Source organism: Mixophyes fleayi, chromosome 8 (assembly GCF_038048845.1).
Source record: "Mixophyes fleayi isolate aMixFle1 chromosome 8, aMixFle1.hap1, whole genome shotgun sequence".
NCBI classification, from domain to species: domain Eukaryota; kingdom Metazoa; phylum Chordata; class Amphibia; order Anura; family Limnodynastidae; genus Mixophyes; species Mixophyes fleayi.
In genome coordinates, this window is record NC_134409.1 from 1,090,278 (window position 1) to 1,117,916 (window position 27,639).

Sequence of the window (27,639 nt, forward strand, 5' to 3'; positions counted from 1 at the left end):
AATATAGTCTACTTCCCAAAATATATCAAAACCTGCTTCTGGTCCACTTTAACCCTCTAGCCATGTAACATTCTGGGAAGACTACGGTCTATTAAAATCCAATGGTGTCTTGGAAGTCCAAAATAACAATAAAAACTCGTCTAAACAATAAAATATTTTTATCATTTAGACAATGATATGATAAAGGGGGAGGGGTTTGCACATGTGATTTATTTTGGGGGTTCACTATCATTCTTTGAGTTCATGGGAAAACTGCTCGAGTATACATAATTCTACACATATAAATAATACAGCATGAAGAATAAAGTTGTAGGCATATAAGCTTAATATGTATTACATAAGTCATTATCACATGAAGTCACCTCATGGTAGAAGTTCAGCAGTTGTAAACCTGAGATACTGGAATGATCCGACAAGTTGTTTAACTGAGCAAAATGTCCCATTAATAATATCAGGAGACGTGTGTTATCTACTGATGATATTCCATTATTGATTGTTTTATGTCACTGTACAGTCTGATCTCCCTGTGTCACTGCAGGGTAAGAAACAATGTAGGAGAGAGGAGCAGTTACCTTACTGCATAATAGTCCAGGATACGGATCATCAGAACAGAGCATGAGGAGCAGGTAACACACTTATGTGGTTAGACTCAATACCTACTCTGTTGTCCTGTAAGACCTGGGACTTGTGTGACCCTCCCGGTCCGCTTGTGGAAGGATTGTGTGTCTTCTGTTTTGGGTTAAGCTTTCTGACAAGCTTATGCTCCCTTGAAAAGCAAAACCAAGTCACTTTCTTGACATTGAAATTGTGGTGGAAAAACCCCTCTAGTCAGTTTTATAAGTGATCAGAATGATCCTTTTGTTAATAGTAATATAAACATATAACAAAATAATTATACTTAGTCTGAAGCCATTAGACACATTCATCATGTCTTTAATTTGTCTCAATACACAACAGTTTAGATGCCTAATTACCACCATAAACGTTCTTTTGGGATATCAATATTTTCCTATGAGAACATTTAGAAGCGAACACATTGTTTTGCATTTTCTTTTAATCCGAATATCGTGAATCAAGGCTGTTATTCCAGCAAATAGGTTGGAGATATTTAAAATAATTTCTAAAAATACATTTAAAAAAACATCATTACTTTTGAGTCCTATATTAATATATATAAATAACCATTTCAAATATATTAAAAGTGTCAATGGTGCACAATGTTTTAGATAAATGTGTAATAACCAGAGAATAATTAAGCCCTCGCTCGGTATATCCCATTTTATATATTGTACCAGCTTCATGGCAATATAAATGCCCATATATGTATACAAAACAAAAAGACAGTTGTTGTCAGCGCTTATCCGTAACACTGCATATCTGTGTGTATCTAACAAAATGAACAAAATGTGGTATTGGTTCATATTTTGATCTAAACTTTTAAACCTGCATCCCAGCGTCAAGGGCACCTCATTGTATGCAGGTCCTACACTGACCTATATGCTTTAAACACCATTAAAATGCAATTATAATCAGATGTACTCACCTCCCAGGTATAGGGGGTTTACATCTAGCAAGGGTTGGCTTGTGAGTCACACCCAAATGTGCCTTAAATAGATAGACAGCTGCTAAGTCAACATAAGGCAATAATGTGTGACAAACCAGAGAAGAAATAAGCCTGCTCTGTATATCCCATTTCATATATGGTATATATAAACAGAAGTGCTACTTCAACCAACTTACGTTCCAAATTAGTCCTCATAGGTGTGGGAGTAAAATACATATAGCGAGTCTAACAATGTTTAAATGACAAAGGAACTTTCACAAATTTCATTAAATGCTTTAGCAGAAAACCAATTGTAAACTAATAAAGTCTCACTTTAGACTAATTTATGACGTAGGTTGACATAAATCTAATGCTGTCTGGATTAGAATCATGAGATATCACAGACACTCTGATTATGATCTATAATATAAATGTCTAGTGGCGTGTGTTAGTCTGTCTGTGTGTGTGTGTGTGGAAACAATAAAACCAAGCTGCAGCGCCACCTGCTGGGCGGAGTTATACACTGACCTACTAAATTCTTAGTGTGTGTGGGGGAAAAAATTCAGAAAGGGCTGAAATTTGGTATACTAAGATGTTTTTAATTTGTTAATTGTTAAAAGTGTTTATAAAGATTTAAAAAAAATAAATATATATATTTCTTGAAGGAGAAGTGACAGTTGGGAGTGGTTGGTGGTTGCCGGGGGTGACAGTGGGGAGTGGTTGGTGGTTGAGGCCTGGGCTATGGCCCAAATGCATGACAAGAACCTTTTTAACACCTTAAGTAGCTTGATTTGACTGGAATGCATGAGTATCATGCACGGGTTAACTTGTGTTTTATATATGCTCAGAAATGCCAATATTTAATTGTCTTTCTGTTTTTCCCATATATTTAAAATTGCACCCACATTCCAATATGTAAATCACAAAGCGATGCAACAGTTATATGGAAGAAGAGTCTTTACTTATTTTTTTGTTAATTACAATTGATAGCACTTTAGTATGTTATAGGCATTATCTACAGGCCTTAATTGCACACACATCTTTTAACAAGTTAACCCGTGCATGATACTCATGCATTCTAGTCAAATCAAGCTACTTAAGGTGTTAAAAAGGTTCTTGTCATGCATTTGGGGCTAGGCCAGGCCTCCTCAGGGGAAGAGCGTTACTTCCCAACGTAGGCGCCCTTTTTTAACGTGGTTTTGTCCACATGTCACCACCTCATCCTTCATCTTCATCGTCACATCCTTAATCTCCATCGTCTTACTGTTCTAAAACCTCTCGATACACAACGTTTCTGCTAAACACCTTATCGCTGTGCTCAATCAGTCTTCCTTGAAGGGCAGTATTCATAACCTGCACTTTCACTTTACTGCTTCTCCGTACTCGTGAAAATGCGACAATTGTCCATGACCAAACACAGGCTCTGGTAAATAAATACCCACACGGTCAAGAGTTTGAGCCTTCAACTGGTAAATTTAGCCTTTACTACCCCTCCCACGGCTGGAAGGGGGGATGATGGAAGTTAACTGACTTCACTATTATAATTTTTTTGTCAAATAATGTCAGTATACCAAATTTCAGGTCAATTGGATGAGCCCTTTCTGAGAAAATATTTTTTTTCCACACACACTAACACACGCCGCTAGGCTTATATATATTAGACAAGTTAACCCGTGCATGATACTCATGCATTCTAGTCAAACCAAGCTACTTAAGGTCTTAAAAAGGTTTTGTCATGCATTTGGGCCTAGCCCAGGCCTCCTCAGGGGAAGAGCGTTACTTCCCGACGCAAGCGCCCTTTTTTAACGTGGTTTTGTCCACATGTCACCACCTCATCCTTCATCTTCATCGCCACATCCTTCATCAAGCTACTGAAGGTGTTAAAAACTCCCCACTGTCACCCCCGGCAACCACCAACCACTCCCAACTGTCACTTCTCCTTCAAGAAATATATAGGTCAGTGTATAACTCTGCCCAGCAGGTGGCGTTGCAGCTTGTTTTTTTTTTCCCACACACAGACTAACACACGCCACTAGGCTTTTATATTATAGATACCCCAAAAATATTTATGTAAAGTTATTTGTATATTATTTAACATAATATAATGATTGTATTTGAAAACATGTTTGTATTGAGTGTTTGCAATATTATTAATTGGTTCTAAACACAAAGATTTATCCAACACTTTAGAAACATAGAATTTGACGGCAGATAAGAACCGCCTGGCCCATCTAGTCTGCCCAAGTTTTTAACCAATGTTAACCTCCAACCCTACTTAATCCTTTAGTTCTTTGTAAGGATATCCTTATGTCTATCCCAAGCATGTTTAAATTGCTCTACTGTATTATCCTCTACCACCTCTGATGAGAGGCTATTCCACTTATCCACTACCCTTTCTGTGAAGTAGTTTCCTCTGAACCTCCTTCCCCCCCCAGTGTCAGTACATGTCCTCGTGTTCTAATACTTCTCTTCCTTTGTAGAATGTTTCCCTCCTGCACTTTGTTATAACCCTGGATATATATATATATATATATATATATATATATATATATATATATATATATATATATATATATATAATGTTTCTACCATGTTCCCCGTTCCCTTCTCTGCTCCAAACTATATATATTCAGATCTTTGAGCCTTTCCGGGTAGTAGGTATTGTGATGTAGGCCATGCACCATTTTAGTTGTCCTTCTAAATAGACACATCATGGAATACCACTGAACATGCACCTTCTCCAACCCAGCCATTGTGTGCCGTGAACTGAAATCTTGTTTCTGCACTGATCCCTAAAGCTTGGTGCACTGGTGGGGCCTACTCTGTACCCTGGCCCCCTCCGCCCCTCCGCCTGTGCAAACTCCTCTGCAAATGTAAACCTGTGCTCAGTGGCTAAGTGAGGCGAGCACCAGGTCCGATGGTTCAGAGTAGGAACCTGCAGTCTGTCAGTGGGTGCACAAACCTGTGTTTTAGTAAATACAGGACAGGTTTCTATGTAAATCACTGTATTCCTGTATCCAGCAGAACTGTCCAAACTTCTCTGGGAAACATTTTACTTTATTCTGGAAGAGCCCCAACACATAACATTGCAATATCACAGCTCTCAGTTATATTAGAAGATTGTCTGCAGCAGTGTCTAATGATAGTATAGATGATAGGACCAGTCCTGGCATACAGATTTATTCATTAGAATGAATGATGATTCCAGGTGCTGAGATATGAGAGTCTAATGCTGCATATTACTGCTTTACAAGGTGTGGTCTTCCCTAAAGATCATGCTGCTGTTGTCTGGTCCGCTGATCACCAGCGTCTCTATTGCTGATAGCCCTCATAATGCAGTTTTGCTTCCTCTGTGTAATCATCCCTCTGTGGAGTCATCTCAGTTCATGTCGTCTGTCTGCCCCTTGTTTAACATTCTCTCCCCGAGCTGTCCTGCAGCATAGTGTCTGAGCCATATATCACTGGCATAGGAGGAGGCGTGTCTGCAGCTGTGACATCATTCTCCTAATATCACACAGCAGTGCAGGAGATTTGGGCTGGGTAAAAGCTGCACTCTTTACTGAGACTCCTGTATTTTTATTTAAATTTTTGTCTTCAGTTTCTCAGCGATCATCAAATGATACAGACTGACGCTTCACCTGGTGGGATTCACATAAGGTGGCTGAGGTCTTTGCCTCCTCCCCTGTCATTGGCTGACTGTGTGTAGTGGTAAGTTACAACTTATAAGTTCCTTTGTATAATTCACTCAGACTCCTTTATTGTGTATCTAATGTCTGCGTCCTCTCTGCTGGTTGGGGACCAGCTGTGTACAGGTGGACTCCATGGCCAAAGAGAGACTAATTCAATGATTATCTGGTGTATGGAGTTGCTGGCTGTTTGCTGAATATAGTTGTGATCGTGCTGAATATACCAATGCTGGACACATACTGTTTTGCCTCCAAAAATCCTAATATATGCTTACAATTTGTATTTTGGTCGCTGTCTGCCGTCTTTGCTACTAATGTTCACACTGAATGTTAACTCATCAGTCACCTTGGAATCACTTTCTTTGGGTTGTCAGTGTCTATTGACTTGTTGTCGTGCAGTAAAGTAGTTACAGGAACCTGTTGATATGTTTGTCAGCGCTGTATTTACACATCTGTGATGTGAGTTATTACCCTGTCCCTCTGCCATGTCTGTGACTTGTAACTGCATTTGTCTTCTTTAAATACTAACTCACACTTTACTATTTTAAAAGGAATCATTTTGTGAGACTGCAGACAGCCGCAACCAAGAATATATAAAACATAACGCCTAACTGGAGAGAACCTGCATACAGCGCACATGTAGAAAATCCTTTCCCAGCAGCAACAAGGAATATGTCCTAGACTGTCGTACTGTACAGTATATAGAGGGATTCATGTCTAATGAGACTGTGTGCTCTGCAGATCCGTCTGGCCTTATACTGGGTGCACTATGTAGATGTTCAGCAAACATGGCCACTTCCGCTGCCCACTCTCATTGTTTTGACACTTGTGGATTTGTTGCATCTACTTAGTGAAGGGTTAATGTTTCTGTTTGGGATGTGATTGCAATGAACTGTGAAAGGTTCCAGTACAAGTATAGAAAGGACAGACAGGAAGAAATTGCTTATTGCCTGGTGAAGATATAACCATGAGCAACACCTCTGTGTTCACCCTGGCCCGTGATGACATGAGTTCTACTCTAAAGAATGGCTTCATGGTTTGAATGAAAGGACCAGAGAGAGAGGAGACATTCCTGGAACTTACGTGGAGCCCATTGGATCTGTCCGATTTGTGCTACTGACTCCAAAGCCAGAGGCTCCGACCCCAGGGGTAAGTGCATCACTGTGTTTAACTCTGAACAAGGCCTGGCCTTCTGACCAGCCGGTAAGTGTCTAATCACCTGGCATCATGTTCAAGCCCAGAATCAATGTGTCCTGCTAAGTAAGAATTGCTGCAGATCCATATCTCTCTTTCTCCTATGTGTTCTGAGCAATATACACAAGGCTTGTGTATACATTATTTATTTAAAACTATATAGACTGCATGAAGTCTACATTACACCGAATCAGAGATTATTTGTAGCATTTGCAAATGTATGTGTAAAAGTTTTTAAACATTGTCAGGATGTGAAATGCTGGGATGTGTCAGTAATTTTTTGACCTCTCAGAAGGCATTTCCTTAGCACTTATGAGCTAATATAATGTCACTGGTAATATTACGGTCAGTAGACAATAATGGTGCATGGTCTTACCCTGTACTAACCTTTGACCTTGGGGATATTATTGTAGTTAATGTGTAAAGCGCCACTGTGCTCCACAGTGCCAGACAGTGGCGAAAACGGGACTTATGTAAAACAGGGGCATATAAAGTAGACAAAATAAATGTAGACATGGAAACAAAGGGTAGGGAGGGCCCTTTTAACGAGAGATCTTACATTCTAATGGGAGAAGTGCACAGTTGAGATAAGAGTAGGGTCATTTTACCACACAACTGTAACTTGTCATTTCATGGTAATTAAGATAATTCAAGAGGAGTAAATCTTTATACCAGATGTTACTAAGTAAGTAACTGTTTTGGCAAAGTGTTTCAGGTTTGGATCTAGATGTGCGGGGGGGGGGGGGGGGTTAGGGTGGGGTTGGCGATGTAATCACATCATCTTGGGCAACCCCTCGTTAACGTATATATCCCCCCCCCTCGCTACCTGACCCCTGATTAATTTATCTTTTGGTGCTTAAACTAAAACCATTTTTCTTATTATTTTACTAAACCTCTAATCCTATTTATGTGTATTTGACTTTTTATGTATTGGTCCCTCCCACTGCTACATAATTCACCTGTCTGTGAATTCAGACATCCAAGGGTTAAATGTATCAAGCTGCGGGGTTTGAAAAAGTGTAGATGTTGCCTATAGCAACCGATCAGATTCTAGCTGTTGTTTTGTAGAATGTACTAAATAAATAACTCAAATCTGATTGGTTGCTATAGGCAACATCTCCACTTTTTCAAACCCGCAGTTTGATAAATTAATTCCCCAATGTAAACACCTGTACAAGGGGGAGCTTGTTGTCCATATGAGCCCATGACATTACAAGTCTTACTAAGTTACAGGTAGTTATGTCTGACTGTAACATGTACACGTGCTGGATCTATGAGCTTTACTTCATATAGGAATGTTTCAGACCCTACAGCCGTCTGACATCTGTGTGATAGGAGCCACACATCACTACTCTGTGCTGTTGGGGGACCCTGCTCCTTCCACTATATAACTCTCAGTCTGTGGCTTCCTGCTGCCTTCATTCCTCTCTTCACATCATGCTCTAGAGCAGTGTTTCTTAAACCTGGTCCTCAGTACCCATAACAGTGCATGTTTTCCAGATGTCTTTGCTTTAGCACAGGTGTATAAATTACTGACTGACACATTGTAACAGATCCAAAGGTGGTATAATTTTTTCCCTTGTCACCTGGAAAACCTGCCCTGTTATGGATCCAGAGGACTGTTTGATAAACACTGTCTTAGAGCATGTGTAGGCTGGGTCTGCGTAATTATCTCTTAGCAAACCAGAAAATATATTAACTACTGTTGGTATCTTAACATTATAGTTTTTTGTATGTCCCCTATTTTCTATCCCTATTTTAGCTGCCTTGAAGGAATGTTCTAACCAATCTGCACGTACAGCCACTTACTGTAAGGAAGGGGAAGTGGAACTGGTGCTGATGGCTACCCCCCCCCCCCCCCTCCCCCTTTTTTTAAAAATAAAAAATATAAATAATAAAATCCAGCATGTGTAGAGGACAGTGTAGTACTGCCAGGTCCTCAGGTGGTGGCTGCCTAAGTGTGGGGCAGTACCAATCTACTTGGTTAGGATGGAAGTCGTTAGAAGGAATAGCCACACCTGCAGATTTATGCAACTTTAAGCTATGATGTCTCTTGACAACTGTCCCCATGGTGCAGTTGTCAGCCTAGCTCTCATCGTACTATAAATGTGTGTCACAGCCGATAACTAATGGAGACAATCACAAAATGCTGAAGTTGCTGTCAATTGCACCATTGAGACTGTTATTGGGGAATTGTGTAGCTAGAACTGATAAATTTGCAGCAGATCTACCTAATGCCGGATAACAGACAATGCAAAGCTTCTACAAGCTGCCGGATTTCTCCATGGCTTATAGAGATGTCCCAGGAGTCTCCGTCTTTATTGTAACTGATCGTGAGTCATCTTCCCTAACATAAAAGGTGTCTGGAAAAGGTGCTATTTCCACCACTGTGTTTTCCAGGTACTTACTGAATGCTTCATGTTAAATAGAACAAGCTTCTTTCCAGGGAGCAGAGGCAAGAGACTGTCACAATGTGTCTTATTGTAGCGGGCAGGACTATTGTGTTCTATTCAGTATAATGTCATATTTGTACTGGGTCTTATTTACAGTTTCATATAAGAGCATTTGCACAATGTAAAGATACATCATGGTTGGTGCACTTGTGCCCCTTGTGCTTGGAGAGTGGAGATCGGTGAGAGAAGTGCAGATCCACGGTGCTCCTGACATACACCCATACAAACCGTGTCCAAGTGGCATTTTTGCTCTGGATACATCTTTACTCTATATTTAAGGTTGCACATATCTTAAGACACTAATCTACAGATCATAATCATCTAGTATTTATATAGCGCCACTAATTCTGCAGCGCTGTACAGAGAACTCACATCAGTCCCTGCCCCATTGGGGCTTACAGTTTAAATACACACAGACTTGATAGCAGCCAATTAACCTACCAGTATATATTTGTTGTGTGGGAGGAAACCGGAGCACCCGGAGGAAACCCACGCAAACATGGGGAGAACATGCAAACTCCACACAAATAAGGCCATGGTCAGGAATCGAACTGATGACCCCAGCGCTGTGAGGCAGAAGTGCTAACCACTGAGCCATCATGCTGCTCCAGGTGTGGAGGTGAGGCTACATTATCATCTCTGATGATCTTTATGCCTTGTCTGAGTAAATATCAGTGCTGTTGTCGCGCTACGGGCAGCGCCGCTGGACTCGCGCTACGGGCAGCGCCGCTGGACTCGCGCTACGGGCAGCGCTGCTGGACTCATTTGTGTTAATGGTCAGAGAAACCTAGAAATAGAATTCCCTGATTTATGGAAGTATGTTTTGCTTACTAATTAATGAAAATGCGTATTCATAACCATGCATTGTAGTAATGTACTGTGCATTCTCTTATACAGTGTTTTATTTGCTGTTTTCCATACGTTTGGTGATATGTACGTACTGTATTTTACTATGTTTTACACTTAGTTAGTAGAAGCATTCACTCCAGGGAGGGATTCTCTTTACATTAGTAAACGTCATTCTCAGTTGGCTGAATGGCTTCACTGCTGTCACTTGTAGCTGGGAGCCGTGTCCATACTTTGCCCTCTCAGGTGATTACATGTTTTCTTCTATTATTGTCTTCCAGCTGGAAATCCAGCAGACAAGCTGTATTGGTTTTATTTTGAAAATCTACTTTAGAGGAAAGATAAAGAGGCAAAGAATGAGATTTATGTCTGTGAGTGATTGAAGTATAGTGAAGCAGACATTACTGCGGGGTCACACTTCTACATTTGCTTTGGGACCAGCGAGCAGCTATTACTAGTTACAGTAAATAAATGGCAGTGTTTGTGGATTGCAGGCAGTTACTACCCATCACAGTGCAGGTAATTGGTTTTCTTCATCAATCTCACGACAGAGACTGGCCCACCTGTCCAAGGGTCAAAACCATAACCCAGAATGGTCCCTGAGGGACGTGGGGCCCTACAGCGCTGTATACAAAGCTGCTGAAATGTAATCAGCCCCTGTGTCTATTAAGTGTATCATCTCAGCCCTGTAAAGACAACTAAAGTGTGTGTGTGTATGCGTGTATAGTGTGCATGTACGTGTGTGCGTGTATGGTGTGCATGTACATGCATGCGTGTATGGTGTGTGTGTACATGGGTGTGTGTGTGTGTGTTTGTTCTGATTCTCCATTTCAAGCAAACGTATGCAAACCTTTTCCATGTCTGGGCATATTTCAAAACTTTAAGTTGTCACTGAGCTGGGGGATTAATATGTGTATTGTGGTCGTTAATTAAAGGACCAATAAACCCCAAATAGAAAGTTATATGTGAAGTATGAGGGTAAAATACATCCCACTGGGACAGTATGAGACTTCACTGGCTGTATGAATTAATCCACATTTATGCAGCGTATGTTTACAAGTCTGTCACTCGCACCCACTCTGATCAGAAAATAACCTATTTGCATTGCTTTACATTGGATGGATTTGCACAAGAATATGAGCAATTGTCATTTTAATTCAGAATGTGGCAGTCAAATAGTATCCTTGCCTGCTCTATATGCTAAAACCCAAGGGTGGTACAACTTCTAAGAGAAGACTTTTTAAGACATTATTGTTTTCACTCATTTTTATCTCTGCATATTAAGCAGTTTGACAGTTTTATAACATGCTAATGAATGGACATATATTGAGAAATCCGTTTCTCTGTAGAATGGAGACTGACCATATGATTCACTGAACAATATGTATTATATAACATTGCACACATGGGCGTGATTCATGTTCGGGTGTACATCCATTTGCGTAGCATATCCTGCATGTAATAGCTCTGCGCGTGCTCAGAAACGGACTTTTCGCCAATAGACGCAATTCATGATACTCAATTAACATATTTACAATGAACGGTGCTTAGTATCCCTGTTTATTCCAGGAAAATGCCTCCTTATATACCAGTTTCTAAATGCACTTTTCTGTTTAGAGACCCTGGATTAAATTATATTATTAAATATAAGGCATTAACAAATTGATTCGATCATCTTATAATTGGAGACATACTTCCATAAGACTGTGGATGAGAGATGTTGTCATCTTAACAGGAGTCTATATAACGGTAACATATAATGTGATAAAGGTGTCGTCAGATGTCTTTAATATGTTTTAATCTTTCCACAAGTGATCCCCACAGATCTGAAAATGGGAGGATCTGTGCAGATCATTTCCATCTTAGTCACTAACAATAAGCAGCCCAGGCATGATGGTGTAACAGTCAGGTACATTTGGGATACAAGTGTACAGGTGTGATTTCACTACATTACATGTGACAACCCAGTTCCTCTTTCAGCTATATGTTCATGAGAATTGCATCCATACACCTCCCTTGTGCTATGTTCTGTTCTTACTAAGAAGATAATATTGCAGTTCAGGGCACTTGTGCTGTTATGTTGCTCACAGTTGATACTGACTGCAACAGGCAGGCAGTATGACAAGTGTCTGCAGTTAATGTACTTTATTATAGTACATTAATATATGCAGATGGTAGTAAGCTTATAATGTGGGCAATGTCAGAGAACAGGTTGCTCATATATATATATATGTGCCTCCACTCACTTAATATATCCATATATAAGTAAGTTTACGCAAAAAGGATGCAGCTCCATTAATCTCTACTTTTCAGTTCAACTGTCACAGGAAGAACCTGCTGAGAGCCATACTTCCTGTCTGTGCATGCTCCGTAGAGCGGTTTGGATGGCTGCCCCACTTCCTATCATTACTAAATCACAGGGGGCACCACTACAAAGATGGGAGATGGAGCATAGCGCTCCATATTAACAGATAACACTGCACACAACCCTTTCTGTATTGTTATTTGTCTTACAGTAGCTCTTTAACAAATTAATTCTGGGGGGCAAGTATCATCCCCAATATTGGTAGAAACTAAATCAGAAATATATATTTGCATACTGCAGTTCTTGTGTGAGCGTTTCCTGCTGTGTGATGGGACTGGTGTAAAATTGATTTCAGTCAATGTGTAAACACATATATAGATGTAAACTCAAGGACAGCTTATAATTTCCCCAATTTTCTCTTTATCACCAAGTAGTGTTAGAGTGGATCCGTTCAAACTGTTAGGCAGTGGGTGTCAAGCCTTGGAAACCCCAATGAATATTGTACCTTGGTTATCTAAGGTTCCTCGGCCCTCCCACCCTCTGATCGTCCACATGCTGCTGGACTAAGCTAAGAGCCCAGAAATATATCTCTCTTTCAGGTCTTATCCTAAACTTCCTTTGTACAGAATCCAAATGCACACTAGGGGTAAATGTCTCAAGCTGCGAGTTTTTTTTTAGCGGGTTTCAAAAGTGGAGATGTTGCCTGTAGCAGCCAATCAGACTCTAGCTGTCATTTTGTGGAATGTGCTAAATAAATGATAACAAGTATCTGATTGGTTGCTATAGGCAACATCTCCACTTTTTCAAACTCGTGGTTTAGTAAATATAGTATTTAATGTCCTCTGTCAGGAGCAAGAGAAATTTGACTGCCTTCTAGACAGTCGATAGACTACTCATCAAAAACTTTTGTGATGAGTTGTTGCGATATGTTAGTCTGTGAGAAAGGGAAGGCCCAGGTGGAGGAAATTCTAGGCTCAAACTTTTTTTTTTATTTTTTTTTTATTTTGAAACCGCAGAGTCAAAAGAGGTAACATACTTAAGAGCTATGCCAACAACACGTGGCAGATAATACAAAAATAGAAGACCCAAATTGGCACATATAAAATTTAGCCCTAGCGTCCTTTAGGAAACAGTGCTGAAAGAAGAAACAGGGTAATCTATTACTTGTTAAGACTTGAAAACATTTATGGTAAAGCGGTGATTTTGTTTTTTTGTTTTGTTTTTTGGGGGGTGGGGAGGGGGGGGGGGGATGGAGGGGAGGGGGGGGGAAGGGAGGGTATAGGGTTAGGTTATTCGAATCAAACAATACCCGGAACAGGAGATTGTTGCCACTTGAACCACGTAGGCTCAAACTTTTTCAGTGCATATAGGTTAATTTCAGTTTCTCCAGATGGTACAGATGCCCTAGCCAGCTGCACAAAATATATCCATGTGTCTCTGGGTGTTGTTGGAGGTGTGGTGTCCTCCAAAATTCCTATAGGGTGAAAATGCCCCAAAATCGTTCCAGCTTGGTGGAATGTCCGACAAATTGCTGCAAGGATTCTGGGAGGGGCTGTCCCAGATGGTCTAGAATTCTGACTGCTCAACCTGCCCAGCACCCTGGTATCTGAATACAAGAAGTCTCTGCTCCGCCGGCTTCTCTGCACTCAGGTGAGTGAGTAGGCTGTAGTAAGCGTCCTTTGCACGCAAAGATAAATTGGACGTTGCTGTGTTTTCTGGTGTATGGTCCGCTTCTAGGCATGCGTAGAGTGATTTTACGCAAAATACGGCACATATCTGCATTTAATTTCCTTTATGAATGAGGCCCAATGGGTACAGAATGTATACTTGCGTATGATTTTCTCTGCTGCTGTACGATGAGGGCCTTTACAGGCAAGCTACATTGTCTTGATTCTTGAGTTTACCTCATGAAATAGGGGGGCCGTTTGTCCCTTGTGGGCTGGTACACACACAGGGCATCACGTGCAGTCTTTCAGCAGATACTCCTCAATTAATACAATATTCATCAAACAAGCTTAAGTTTGTGATACAAATTTTCTTATACCTCAATGCATCCATTATGTCTAATATGTATTATAAACAATTCACAGCATGATACATACAACAAAATGTAGTTACTCCTTATATTAATCTGAACAAAAGCGTTAAGTAAACATGGTCAGCTTAATATAATAACCACATTTATTAATGGTCAGATGAAGTGGAGGGAGCGGACGGGAGAGAACATTCTGGTGCACACTGGGTTTAGTTCAAATTACTGGATCTTCCCTGCTCCGGCCATCTTCATCCCACCTCTAATACCAAGTGATTGTTAGTGCAGACATTACATGATCAGGAATAAACTCCTTATTAAGTACAGTATAAAGCATATAAATGGAGACATTATTTAGCAATATCTCACAGTCTCTAGTAGCTCCACTCAGTAAACAACTTTATAGATTAAAGCATTGTTGATATACACGATACAAAATAACATTTGGCAAAGAAATTCAGCAATTATTTGATTAAAAATAAAAACAAAAAACAAGACATTTAGAAACAAAAACACTGTTTAGTACATTTTCATAGTGTCAGAAATCTACACTGTATTTGAGACCACACAGAACAGGTAAACTGGACATTAATGGCACACTGCGGCTGACACCGATTAACAAATATGCCTAGCTCAAATAAAGTGTTTACCACAGATTACATGTGAATGTTTAACAGGTGAGTCCATTATTAATTAAATTCCAGCAAACAAATCCAATGTGAAGTATTTTCTAATCCCAGTCCAAGGAGTGGCGACATCAACAAGGTGGCAAAACAATAGCGAGGTCCACACTGGTATCAGGATGCAGTTGCTGCAATCCTTTTTTTAACTCTACAATAGTAAATGCACGTTTAACCTTATGTACTTAACCCTTTCACCTCCCACTCCTAGGACGAGTCCGCCCATTACTAGGACACAGTGCCTCCTCCTACTCCTAGGACTCACTGAGTCCGCCCACTACTAGGTCAGAGTGCCTCCTCCTAGGACTCGCTGAGTGCGCCCACTACTAGGTCAGAGTGCCTCCTCCTAAGACTCACTGAGTGCGCCCACTACTAGGACACAGGGGCTACTCCTAGGACTCACTGAGTCCGCCCACTACTAGGTCAGAGTGCCTCCTCCTAAGACTCACTGAGTGCGCCCACTACTAGGACACAGGGGCTACTCCTAGGACTCACTGAGTCCGCCCACTACTTGGACACAGTGCCTCCAACTCCTGCGAAACAGTGACCAGAGTGTGCAAATAAACAAATTTTACACAGCAGCCACTTGTACTTAGTAATATCTCTTTAATCATGCCTCCAACTCCTGCGAAACAGTGACCAGAGTGTGCAAATAAACAAATTTTACACAGCAGCCACTTGTACTTAGTAATATCTCTTTAATCACATAAGGAGTCTGTCGCAGAAATTTCAGTACAGCAAAATGTGTGTACACATATGCACATTTTTTCACAAAACGAGGGAGGGGCGGGCGAGTATAAACTGAGTACAGTAAGGTCGTGTTCACGTAATTGTGACTGAGGTAAATCTGGATTCAGACACAGTTACACCTGTCAGTAGCCGTATCTGCAATGAGACTCGATGATGAGACTAGCCGCTTCTGATTGGCTGATTGCAGATCGACCTCTCCACCTGCTGGTACTTCATTCGTTAGTGCAAACTCCACACAGATAAGGCCATGATCGGGAATTGAACTCATGACCCCAGTGCTGTGAGGCAGAAGTGCTAACCACTGAGCCACCGTGCTTTAGTGTGTTATTCATAGTAAAATATTAGCCTATTTAAATCTTTATGCGGAAATAAAATGTGAAATTCTGTTGTGTCCCTTTAAATTTGCAGTCATCTGTCGGTAAACTGCATTCCTGCAAATAACTTGTAATTTTCTTGATGCCTTGTGAGGCTTAATAATCTCTCTGACGAGATTGCCTGAATCCTATGGCACGATAAAAATGTAGTCATGCTTGCTGATATGTATGCAGATGAGGCGATTACATATTTATAGGTGTTAAACTTGTTATTAGCAATGTAATTTCACATTCAGTGGAGACATTAAATCTTATAAGCTCACTGTGTGTTCTGCTCAGAGAGCTGACTCCTTAAAGTCACAAAATTATACAATGTATCAATAGATAAATTGAATGCATCAATACTTCTTTGGTAATGTATAGAGGTTCATCCCGTTACACAGTGCTACCACTTATAATAAAGGGTCTGTTTGTTTTTAGTCTCATTAATTTGTGTAAATTATATTATTGTGTTTGCTGTATATGAGCACATGGGAGCTGCAATGTTGGGAATACATGGCTAGAAGTGAATGGTGGTCGTTTTACTAGGTCACAAATAGCAGGATCTCGTTAGGAACATCTTCACCTTATGTTTTTGAATTGATACATCTTGTAATGATGTTGCTTCTTTTACAGCTGAGGCTCAGTTCAGAGTATCAGCCGATACCAGATGTAAGCTCATTTGAGCAGGGCCCTCTTCCCTCCCTTACCTACTCTTCTGCTCCGTCCTTTCTGCATTAGTCTGCTTGGAGCTTCAGAACTGTTGGTATTTTTGTTTACTGCTCAGTAATGTTTTACCCTGTACTGTCTATTGTCTGTGCATTGTACGGCGCTGCGGAACTCTTGTGGCGCCTAACCAATAAAGGATAATAATAATAATTATTTCTGGGATGAAATAGGCAAATCTGGTCCTCTTTTCACCAGGCTCCATATATCAGTTACCTACATAAATAAAATAAAAAGTTTGATACTTGACCGTGAAATCAACATCATCTGTGGCTGCCAACTGATTAGTCACAAATACCTTTAATATCAGAGACGCCCCTAGACATTGCTGTTCCTGGTCCCCCTCAGTATTTACAGTTCTGATCGGGCACCACGCTACCAGCATTACAGCAAATTAGGCCTTATGATAGCTGGTGCACTGGTGGTTCCAGCGAGCCCTGGCAGCTCTTAAGTGCGTGGGCATGCTGGCGCTTGTAGAGCTAAAAGTGCCAGTGTGCCCTGTTATTAAAGGCCTGCTGGGACCTGTAAAATACAAAGTCATTTATTTAGAGAAAAAAAACAAACAACAAACCTCCACTCACTCTATTTTACCAATTTAATGCTCACTTAATTCCATTGGGGGGTCCTCTTCCAGCTTTCAATCCATTGGGATAGAGAAATTATACATAGATGACCAGTAACTGCTTCTTTGTGGAGCTGCCATTGAAATGACAGCTTCTATTAAATACAGAGCAGCTTTGTTCATGATGCCAGAAACCAGCAACGCTGAGGACTCACCTGATTGTGGTGTTATGAAGGACACAGATATATACTTAATCTTGATAAGACTGAAAATAGCAGCCGTCAGCAGGGTGGGAGATCCTTGTGCATCAGACTGTGGAAAAGAGAAGCAAAGTTGGGTTGTAAATACATAAAACAATGTTAGGAAAGCGGCAGTGAGCATGGCAGGTTCTCTGGCTCTCGTGTTTATTGATCCGCATGATTTATAATAATAAGTTATCAGCCATTCCACGTGCACTCTAACAAATGTAATATTCAGCCTTTAGTGTTAATATTCCATCAGAAATCGCAGTGCATTGAACGATGCACTGTCTATCTATCAGGTAACGGGTAACTAGGCCTGTGCTTAGCTGAGTGCCCAGATTCTTTCACTGCTCCTTCACCTTTCATTTGCTAGAAATAACACCGAAGCTGGAGTGATGATGGCCATGCACAAATGAGCATCACGTATGAAGTGCATCATGCAAGACTCCATCACTTTGTCAGACAGTTATTTTCTTTGTATTCATTATGTTTAACTGCAGATAGGGCTCCTCCGTGCGCAGTTCTTGCTGACTAATAGGCTTAGCCCAGCTCGCCTAGACAAGGAAGGAGATAGTCATGGCCAAAAGTGTTGAGAATGACACAAGTATTGGTTTTCACTAAGTTTGCTGCTTCAGTGTTTTTAGACCTTTTTGTCAGATGTTTCTATGTTATACTGAAGTAACATTACAAGCATTTCATACGTGTCAAAGACTTTTATTGTCAATTACATTAAGTTTATGCAAAGAGTCAATATTTGCAGTGTTGATCCTTCTTTTTGAAGACCTCTACAGTTCACCCTGGCAGCTGTCAATCAACTTCTGGGCCACATACTGTCTGATGGCCGCCCATTCTTGCCTAATCAATGATTGGAGTTTATCAGAATTTGTGGGTTTTTGTTTGTCCATCCGCCTCTTGAGGATTGACCACCAGTTCTCAATGGGATTAAGGTCTGGGAACTTTCCTGGCCATGGACCCAAAATTTTGATGTTTTGTTCCCTGAGCCACTTGGTTATCACTCTTGCCTTATGGCAAGGTGCTCCATCATGCTGGAAAAGACATTGTTCATCACCAAACTGTTCTTGGATGGTTGGGAGAAGTCGCTCTTGGAGGATGTTTGGTACCATTCTTTATTCATGGCTGTGTTCTTAGGCAAAATTGCGAGCGAGCCCTATAACAAACTGATATGTTATTTAACACACATTAATACTTTGTTGCTAATATTTAACATAATATACTGTCTGATCTAGAGAGGCTTTAATTTAGAGAGAGAGACACACACATCAATTTCACCTTCATTTCACTCAATCACCCTTTTGGACAACATTTCACTGGTTTTAAGTTATAATGTAATTTTAATATGATTGTAATAAAAGTTACATTTTAACATGTAGATAGGGAATTTTCATGCAACTTTGATAAATATAATACTGGGACTATATGTGCGCCGCTCAAATCCAGCACTTGTGTCTTTTTGTTGGATCTGGTTACCGTCAGTAACTTGCTGTTACTGATTCTACTCGTCCACCAGACACTCGCAGACTGTAAGTGCCAGCTGCGCACCGATGTGGTGGCCCCAGTTGTAGGAGAGTAGTCTCTGCCATCACCTGGACCCACTCCTGGGTGGTGTGTGATAGCTGCTGCAGCACCTCTTTGCTGGTGACTGTGGCTGGTTCCTCCTGACGGCTGACTCTGGGTCAGGTCAGCAGGCACATAGCACTGGGTTCAGAGCAGGACACCAAGCAGGTGAATTAGTGGCAGATTTTATCTGTAGGTCACAGGACAGCAGATGATAGGCATCTTGCAGGGGTCTTTAAGAAGAATAGTGTTTATTGCTCAATAGTAGCTCTTAATAGAACTGTTACATATCCCTAAAAGGTAATGATCATACAGACAGGAATACACTTTATGTGGAGCTTTGGTGCCCTTTATACAGCTTGTTTACACACACATGTTGGCTGGGAATAAGTCTTCCCCTGTCCCTTTAACCAGCCCAGGTTGATTTACTTATATTACATGAATCAGTCTGGGTCTGGTTCATACCTTTTACCTGAGCAGTCAGTGGTGTCCACACTCTGCCAGAGTGATGGTGGTTTGTGCCCCCCCTCTTCCCCCTGGTACCACCAAGTCTGGGCTGAGAGATTTATATTTAAATCGCCCACCCAAACTACTTACTGGACGTGGGTCCCCGAGGTCTGGCGGATAGGATGTAGCCTGGGCGCTTTGTGTATAAAGGATAGAAATTATTTCTACCTGCAGTTAGAGGCGCACACAGTTCTGCCACCCCTATAGTTCAGGGGCTTTGGCATGTGCCATTTACATACATGTTGTGAATAGGAGATCATCTTGCCTGGATTGTGCACAGATTACTGCTAATACTTTGTGTAATAGACCACCGTTAAGGAGTTAATAGTCACCTCTATTCTCAGCTAATTCCTCAGCAGAATCTTTGTGCCCCATCGTCCTCACTCATCCTGGCACACAGAGAAGTTGCAGGGTGGGATCCTGCTGACCCCACGTTTGTGCTGCACTTCCAGCGAGGAATGAAGATAAATGAGGCTAAAACTAACCCACAGTGGGAGAACAGTTTGCAGCAATGATGGGGGAGAAGCAGATCATATGGGAATATTCTGTTAGCTTCCAGATCAAAGGGAGAAGACGGCTTCAGAGGACGAGATGTCAGTGTCCGAGGGGGAATGCGGTGTGCCATGGGACACAGGTCCATGATGCCAACTGGGAGCACGTTCAGTGTCCTTTGTGCTCTGCTTTAATATTGCATAAAGCAATAACGCTGCAGATAACAAAGTCTCCAGTCTCGTTGGTCTCGAACCTCGCACCTCGCACCTCATTCTGCAGTGCTTGTGTTTCCTCATCCAGACAGTTATACTGGAAAACTAAAAAACAAATGTTATTATTTTATATGAAATTACAGATAAATGAACAATTCTTATAAAACAAATACTGCTTTTATTATATATTGGTATATATTAGTTAATATAATATCACACAAAGTATGTGTCTGACAGTTTATATGACCTGCTGGTGTCACTGTTTATACTTCTGTCCTTAAACAGGTTTTGTCGGTGTCTAAAAATTCTTTATATCAAAAAAAATATAATTTCTCTAACGAAATTGTTTCCATTACATTACGCAACTCGTCATTTTATTTTATCTTTAATAAGTTTATTCTTTATATCAAAAAAAATATAATTTCTCTAACGAAATTGTTTCCATTACATTACGCAACTCGTCATTTTATTTTATCTTTAATAAGTTTACAAGAAATGGAGGTGACCTGGTACTCGCATTGTATTTATTACATATTGCCTGGTGTGTTGTGTATGTCGGGTTTCTTCTCTGCCCCTGCTTATAGCTGCGCTGTAAACGTGCTGCACTGTCTCCCTGCAGGCAGTACAGCTGGGATTCCCTTTAGATGTATGATTTTCTGTCACCATAACTTATTACAACTTCTCCACAAGAGCAGAGTGATATTCAGCTACCTGGTGATGTAAGAGTTAACAAACAAATATTTTAAAACATATTAAAATATTGTATATATTTTTTTCATCCGTTATCGCCGTCCTGAGAAATAAAACTTAGTGTATAATACGTACATTTCCCAATTGTTTTTCTGTGATGCTGCCCGTATCCACAGCAGGTACCTCCAGCCCTTCACAGTGATATCAGTGGTGCTTCACATCAATCTGTATTAAACATGATGAATGAAGGACCATAATCAAATTAAATTAGTGACTGTAAAAGTCTGTAATAATGTTCAACGTCTTCTGTTTTGCCAAACCCCTTGCGGTAATCTTGTATTCTCCCCAATGATGTGTGCCGAAAAATCAAAATATGTGAAAACCAGAAAATGGCGAATCCATTGCACACCGCATGTAAATGTGAAACACCCCAAATCATGCAGCGTGTAAAGGAAACGGCAATCTTAACTTACAACGTACATATCAAACATTGATTCTTCCAGAGAAGCTTCTTAGGCTCAAAAAGAGACACAAATAGAAGACACACAAGTGAAACTCCACCTTATATAGGTCTAGTTAATATATCTTACATTACACTCACATCCAGCATCCAATAATATCACATTGGAGATCATATTCTGAATGACACCTTTACCTCCACAGAAACAATCTGTATCCTTACATCAGGTACCGGTTCTTCTAAATAACTACAACTCAGAAGAGTAATGCAAATATGTTCATGGGTGAACTTAGTGTTCTGGTTCCGTTATATCGATGATTACTTTCTTTTGGAGTGGGATCAAAGAGATTCTTATTTTGTTTTGTTCCTATCTCTGTAACAATTCTTTTGGGATTTATTTAAGGTTTTATTTTTATAAAGCAGACTGATTGTAATTCCTATATAAGGACAAAGAGTAACCATTATATGAACTAGCTTAATAGCATTCCAAATAGCCATTTTGAAAGAGTAAAAAGGAATTGCAGTAGTAAAGATTATTTTTCTGTGCAAGCAAAAGACTTGAATGATAGTTTATCAATAAAGGTTATACAATTGATATAGTTACAAAGGTAGTGCAGGAAGTTAAAGGCATGGATAGAGGTGCATTATTAATCCCAAAACAAAAACCCCCAAAAAAAAAACTAGTATGGAATTTTCATGTCTAGCCCAACATAATGAACAATATAGGGAAATAGAATTTGAAAACATTAGAAGCTGTTAACAAAAGGCCCCATAATTCCCACACATCCCATCCTATTTCAGAAGAATAGATAGGACACTTCTTACAGAATTAGTGGTTATAGTAATAGTTATTCTATTATAGATTGTATTCCCTGTACCATTAACATGTACATACTGGACTGTAGCTGCTGTGCGTGGGGAGAACATCACATTAAGGAACGATTAGCCAAATACATTAGAAATGTCAAAAACAGGTATGACTAACGTTCCCAGCACTTTACGAAAGTACATAAACTTTCAGAGGAATCCTTAAAGTCACTAGTGAGAAATCATTGGAGTATTAAGAATCCGCCACTTCCACCTTCAGAAGAAAGCAGCTCCAGTGGTGGATGTGGGCTATTAAGCTTTATAGATAAGTATATTTCTGCTGATGCATTAATGGCCCTGCACACCTATAGTGTTCGGGTATACTGGTGCTTGTAGAACAACAAGTAATTGGAGATCTGTGGGGTACGGAAGGTAACAAACGTTGTATCGAGTCTACAGATATTTATCTGATAATATGCAGAGTATGAGCTTCTATTATTGTCACAAATGATTATATATATTTTTTGGTAGAAGCAGCTGATTATTGAGGAGAATGAAGGAAACCGTCCTGGGCATTAAATGAGTTCCAGTAACTTGGCTGGTGTATTTCTGATGTTTTGGACAGTTTGCAGCCAAGAGGTGGGATTCGGTGTGTTTACAGAGGACGTGTCTGACTCTAGTGAACATCTCTCATGTCTTGTTCCATTTGAAGTAAAACTTGTTGTCTCTGATAGTTACAGACACTGTTCAGTAACTAGAATTTTGCATTAGAAAAATGAACTCCTCTGGGGGAACTTAGCTCCTGAATATTTTATTTTTACTCCACTTACTGCCAAAATATAGCTTGTGAACATCTCTTGAACTCCATCACATGCTTAGTAGTGTCATTTTATTTCTCTTAATGTGAATATAGCGGCACTTTTCTGCCAAATGATTTATCATCCTTTTATATAGTGTCCGAGCGTTACGGAGAATGTTTAATCCCTCACATCAGTGCTATGTGGAGCTAGTCACTCGGTGCCACTTTACAGTTGGACGGCGTACAAAACATTTTCTTGTCGTAATATACACATTTGCGTATTGGATGCACCAAAAACACACAACCATCTAGATTTTTGAATAGCTTCTACTTGTATCCATTTAGACCAGGAGAGGTGGAACCTCTGCGAGTAAGTGTGAGCTTAGTACAGTAAGTTCATGTCAGTGCAATGTATTTAGACGTCTCTAATACGCCTCTTAGGAGATGTATCACTTGTGCGCACTGGAGGGCTGGTATAGAGATACAGTGGTGATGACCATCAGCCGCTTCTGATTGGCTGATTGTGTATTTACCTCTCCAGTACTTCATTCATTAGAATCACGGTTATATTACATCCAGTCATGTCCATCTGTTCCTGTTACTTATTTATCTTTTCCATTTGGACGACTACAGGATATTTATATTCTTTATGTAGCACGTTATTACATCTGGGATGTAAGTGTACACACTTGTACGCCTGGCACTACTGTTTTTGAGTTGGACACATCTGTAGAACATCCCGACTCCTTTCTTATGCTTTTTTTCTAGTACGTAATTTTAGATGCAATTCTGTTCAACTGTAAATTATGCCCGGACCGTCCATCGAGGTTCCTAAGAGGGTGAATCATTGTACCTGTTCTCTGTTTTCATAAATGAGATTTCTTCTTTTCCTATTCGTGGATCGTATTCAGAAAATTGAGGAAAGTGGCCCATAACATAACAATAGATCTGTGTTATAAGTTGCGTTGGGAGTATACGGATTCTCTGCCTCTAGTTCAAGCACTGTACGTGTTTCTGCCTAGCTTCCTGAGACAGGGCGTGCTGGGACTTGTAGTTATACCGTGTGTAAAATGATACAGAACGTGTGGTATTTAAAGAAAAGGCACACAGCCCTCACTGGCAGACGATTCAGGCTCTCTTGGTACATTGCTGCTTGTAGACCCTCTACTGTGAACCCCCAGCCGATGTCATCTGTCTCATTGTATGAAGTTCTGTGTCTTGTTGATTCCTACTATAATACAATGTCTTCAGACAGCTATTATGTGTGAATTGCACAATTTTGGGTTCTGGACTGTTGGAATGGTGATTGTTTGAACATTGCATCATGAGACTGGTCTAGAGTTCAGCTGACGTCAGCCTCTGAAGTGCTCTCCCCCAGAAATGTTGCCTTCCTGGTGACATTGAGAATTAGCCGGGTGGGGGCAGTGTAATACTTTGAAACAATAATGAAAATAGTTGGAGGTTATTGACCACACCAGGACTGGTCAGACTGGTGGTCAGTGGTGTAACACACACTGCTGGCTGTAGTGCTCACATAGTGCCTGTTATACTAGGAGAAACAAAGGTTTATTGTATTATAATAGGACTCTGCTGGGCTCCAAGAGCCGGGTGCAGCACATGAGGAATAGGGGCTGGTGAGAACAGTGCTGGGTGTATTGTGGGCGGAGGTGGCATGTTGGTGTACACCAGTACAGCCAGGAGGATTGAGTGAGTACAATAACAATGTTGGCTAAATCATTATTTAAACAATGTAGAAAATAGGGATTCTGTCATCCTGTCCTTATTGTTTACTTTATTACATGTGCAGTGCTGTGCTATATAAAACGCTGTAAATAAAGAAAGCATTATAATATGACTTGTACGCTGCTAGTAGCCTTATTTTCTGTATAATTGGAGAAAGAAGAATAATTTATTTGTATTCTTGCCCCAATCCTCTGTGCAGGCTTAGGCAGCGCTGCGCCTTTGATGTCTTGGTATATTTGCCACACTCCCTAGTTTAATGAATAAATCAAGATATAGGATTAAAACTTTTCAGAGGAGTTTTACAAGAAATTCAGACTTTCACACTTTGGAGATTTTAAAGGTTTTAGTCTGCATTTTTCCTGGGAGATTTGTTTTTTTGCACTTATCTTAAGAACTGTCAGAAGTGGCTGGAGGCATGTACTGTGTGTGAGCCGAGATATCGCTCAGAAGCAGCGTCTCCTCCTCGTTCCTGAAATTGTACACGTTCGTTTTTAGGGGGCTCCAAACACAGATTAATATACATGGAAGGCTGTATCTTTATATGTAACAAGCAGACTGAGAGCCAGAGAGATGTCATAGGACAACAGAACACACAGCTCCAATGTCAGATACACTGCTAGATAGCTGTAGCCGGACCCCACAGCCCAGAGAGACCCCCAGTCCCACCGCTGCTTCGAGGTCTTGTGTCCTCATTGTCAGCTTGTGAGATTTGTGTAATCCTTGTTAGTACATCACTAGAACTACAGATTCCCTCCCATGGGGCCCTCACCAGCTTGCTAATAGGGCAGAGGGGTGTTAAATGTGCTCATTGGAAGGAAGTAAGGCTGTATAGATAATCGGGTTCCTGATTCCTTATATATTGGTTCACTTTTCCCATTATAGTTCCAGAGGTGATCGAGAAGGTTGATTATTGTGCTGCTTAGTACATATAGTAAAGTACAGGTTGTGTTTGCTGCCATAGTTGTTGGTCCGTTTACTAGCGTTACCTTGTTTCTCTGTATTTCCTGTAAATGTAGAAGATCATGGTAAATACAATGGACCTGATGCTTTACGCAAAAGACAGAAGCAGAATGCACAATTATGTGTATCTGGAGATCTTGGCATATACATGTAATTCCATGTGTAGGCTTAAAGTATGTACCGTATGCCCCAAGTGTGCATGTGCCAGTAACATTACATAATTCGATCTTGAATATGCAAAAAGCTAGTATGTTACTCCTGTGTAGGACAGGTCATATATTTTTTATTTTTTAGTTAATGTTATTTACATTGTTTGCATTTTATGTAAAGAAGTAAAGAAAGCGCAGTGTTTACATTATTTTACATAGTATAGAATGAGAAGTAACCAAATTAGGAAAATAGACCTGACCAGCATGAAGCAGCAGGAGGAAGGGACCAGGATACACAGCAATAAGATGTAACAATATTTGTCAGGGTTCCATGTGCATGTAGTTAGTTTGCTGTTTGCTTTGCAGTATAGTAGAAGCATTATGGGTCAGACAACAAAGGATAATGTGACGGATGCCTTGCTGCCCCTGTTTATCTGTGGGTCCCTCTTACCATCAGTGACCCAGATTACTGACCACTCCTACTGGTGTCACTCAGCCACCAGACCTTCTTCCACTGTGAGTGCCAGCTGCACACTAGTGCCACCACCGGGCTCCTTCACTGGCACCTCAACACCTATTCAGGGTGTTGTATGTAGCTGCTGCAGCGCCTCTTTGCTGGTGACTGTGGCTCGTTCCTCACTTACTTTGGACCAGGACTGGAGGGTAGCAGGCAGAGCCTTGAGGGACGGATTAGAGTGTTAGCGTAGTGCCCATAAACAGTCCTTACAAGGACTCTTGCGGATGACTCTGCTAGTGATGGTATACAGGAATGTGCACTCTGTAATAGGTTCTACTGCCCCTTGTTATACAGTTTCTGAACACGTGTTAACAGGGTAATCCAGCCCCTGCCCCTTTAACCAATGCAGATCGATTCACACAGCTTGCATGTCAATCATACCTGACAACAGTAGTCTCTGTGCCATGGGGAGTATTCTTCCCCATCGCTGATGCAGTACCAACGTGAGGGGGGCTTAGCCTCCTCTCCACCCTTGGCCTGACTAAATCTGGATTGGGAGATTAAATTCTCCAGAACCCAGGGCAGCATTCTCCGGTGTCACGGCCGGCTAAGTGCCACACTGGAGAATATACAAATATTGAAAACATCATTTTTTTGGTTGTAGACAATTGTCTGACTGCTGGAAGAATATCTCGCGACTTAACAGCAGAGCAACAAATCTTATTTTCTAACTATCATTTTTGGTCTATTTACCAAATTATTTAATATATAAAAACTGCTACACATAACAAATCAGCACAACGCCAGGTGACCCTGCTTGTCTTAATATAAATTATGATTATGAAGTAAATATTGTAACATTGAAGGAACACAGATCCTTGAAGTTTTGCACAAAGTTTATTTCATCTTGTCGAGTTTTGCGCAAGGACCCCCTGTATTGTGTGTATATAAATGTTAGATCTAGTATGTATCTGATACTCTGTAATGAGCTTGGGAAAGTGGGGTATGGAATTCATTTATCAAGGTCTCTTTGAAGTAGGATTTCATTTATGGGAAAAGACTGGAATTAATCAGCAGATGTTTCACTGTTGTATCTTGAGTTCCACCATCTTCTCATCCCCTCACAGCTTCTCATACAGGGAGATACAGCACATTTCTCTTTCTCTCTGTCATTTAATATACTCCACTTCCTAAAATCTATCTCGCCCTCCAGGCTCCATGGGCAGCGAGCACCTGACTTGTTAAGTGCTAATGAACACTGAGCTGTCTCATTTACAGAGGGTGAGATGAGTTCCAGGCTGCTGCTATTCCTCAGCTGTGGGGGAGACTCGTGTTTCTCTCCTATGTGTCCTGGGGGCATCTGTGGCTTTATCATCTTAACAATGTTTCAAAGTGTCTTTTCTCTCCTTGAGAAAT

The 27,639-nt window shown here is 40.7% G+C and overlaps 1 protein-coding gene across 6 annotated transcripts in view; it reads left to right on the plus strand.

Moving 5' to 3' along the window:
• The first annotated feature begins 547 nt into the window (after positions 1–547).
• The window catches only part of PIK3R3 (phosphoinositide-3-kinase regulatory subunit 3), a 267,358-nt gene continuing 240,266 nt past the window's right edge, over positions 548–27,639 (plus strand). For 2 of the 6 annotated variants that reach the window (XM_075181573.1, XM_075181579.1), the window contains exons 1-3: positions 548–626; positions 5,142–5,251; positions 5,781–6,378. The gene's annotated coding sequence lies outside the window, so the exon portion shown is untranslated. The remainder of the gene's footprint in view (positions 627–5,141; positions 5,252–5,780; positions 6,379–27,639) is intronic. The other 4 variants (XM_075181575.1, XM_075181577.1, XM_075181576.1 and 1 more) reach the window with 4 other exon arrangements.